This window comes from Echinops telfairi, unplaced genomic scaffold (assembly GCF_000313985.2).
Source record: "Echinops telfairi isolate 266 unplaced genomic scaffold, ASM31398v2 ScPeMD7_7469;HRSCAF=8507_0, whole genome shotgun sequence".
Classification (NCBI taxonomy): Eukaryota; Metazoa; Chordata; class Mammalia; order Afrosoricida; family Tenrecidae; genus Echinops; species Echinops telfairi.
The window spans coordinates 41,964,256-41,966,254 of NW_022111372.1; positions in this window are offsets into that span (position 1 = coordinate 41,964,256).

A 1,999-nucleotide genomic window follows, 5' to 3' on the forward strand; every position below is an offset into this window, starting at 1 on the left:
TTATGATTTGTTCTGAGATTTTATTCTGCAATTCACTTATTAGTTCTAGGAGCCGTTTTGTAGATTTACTGGATTTAAAAAAATGTAATTATGATATCCGCAAATTGGGAGAGCTTTATTTACTTCTTCTAATTTATATGTCCGTTCTTCCCTTTTCCTTCCTTCCCTCACTACTCCCTTCCTTTTTCTTTGCTTCGCTTTCTTCCATAATGTACTGGCTAGAACTCCAGCACTCTGTTGACTGAATGGCAATAATGGCTATGCTTGCTTCATTCCCAATCTTAGAGGCAAAGCGTCCAGTCTTTCTCTATTAATTATGTTGTCAGCTGTAGAGTTTTCATACATGACCTTCATCAATTTGAGGGGTTTCTCCCCCTGTTTCTAGCTTGACAAGAGTTTTTAGCATGAATGGCTGTTGGATTTTGTAGCTTGCTTTTTCTGCTCATTTTTCTACAGATCATATTAATACAATTTTACCATATTTTGTTCTCTTTAACCTGTTGACATGGTGGTTTACATTTATTTTAGGTAATATTATTCTTAAGCAGGGGAATTATGTTTTGAGGTACTTGTTATGTTGTAGTGTGCATGGTGGTATGTAGGCGAGGGGTTAAAAGCTGGGTCATTAGTAGAAAGGCTACTGAATTAGCCCTCACTCACTGCCATCAAGCAGACTCCAACTCACAGAGACCCTAGAGGATGGAGTAGAACTGCCCCTGTGAGTTTCTAAGTCTCTACATCTTTACAGGAGTGAAAAAGCCTCATCCTTCTCCCAAAGAGTGGCTGGTGGTTTTGAGTTGCTGACATTGCTGATATTACACTTAGCAGCCCAACACAGAAGCCACTACATCACTAAGTGTGCAGAAATGATGGGGTATTGCTGTGACTGTTGTAATAAATTACCACAAACTGGTACCACTAGAGTGGTACCATTTGAAGTGGGGATAAATACATTGGTACCATTTGAAGTAGGGATAAATACATTCATCCAGCATATGTTTTAAAGTTAATGCTGACAGGACTTGCTGATCTGCTCAGAATGGGTCATGAAAGAAGGAACCATAACTTTCATTTATTTATTGAGTTACTTAATGAGCAATGAATGACTGGGCAGTTTACCAGTAGACTCAGCTGGGAAAGACTGAAGAAGGCATCTGCTCGGTGGAGGGTGGGGTGGGGGAATGAAAATTTAAGATTAAAAAACAAACAAGCAATTTTTCCGTGGAATTCTGCTGCAGAGTGAAGTCTGACAATCCCTGACCTTGATGGAAATATCAAGCCTGGTGCTCTGGGAGAGATATTTGGGACTCAGCTTGGGTGAAACCACGAAAGAAAGAAGGAATCCTCTAGAGCAGTGGTTCTCAATCTGTGGGTCGTGACCCCTTTGGGGGTCAAATGACCCTTTATAGGAATTGCCTGATTCATAACAAAATTAGTTATGAAGTAGCAACGAAAATAATTTTATGGTTGGGGGGTCACCACCACATGAGAAACTGCATTAAAGGGTCGAGGCATTAGGAAAGGTGAGAACCACTGCTCTAGAGAAAAAAGGGATCCTCAGGATAGAGCCCCAGGAACGGTAGTAGATGGCACCTGTGGGCAGACTCTTCCCATCTCTGTCTGCATGGCTCTTGGCCACTTCTTACCTCACGAGGAGGAATATTTTCTAGGTTTGTGAATCTGTACTGGCCCTGTGACTGCCAGGATACAATGTCCAGGCCTGGACATGTTTTGTCCTATGAGAACCATGTGAGGAAGCCTGAACTAGATATGTCCAAAGACCGTGAGAATAGGAGTTACCCCAAAATGTGAGGTACCCAGCACATGCCCAGCACACCCATCAGCACAACGCACAGAACCCCCAGCAAACTGTTTGTTAAGCTGTTACATTTGGACTACTTAGATTTTCAGACATTAAGAATTAAAACAACACCATTAGCAAGTTGAACCCAAGTTCTCACCCCAGTGGCTAAGAGGGAGTTTCCTAAAACAGGAACCT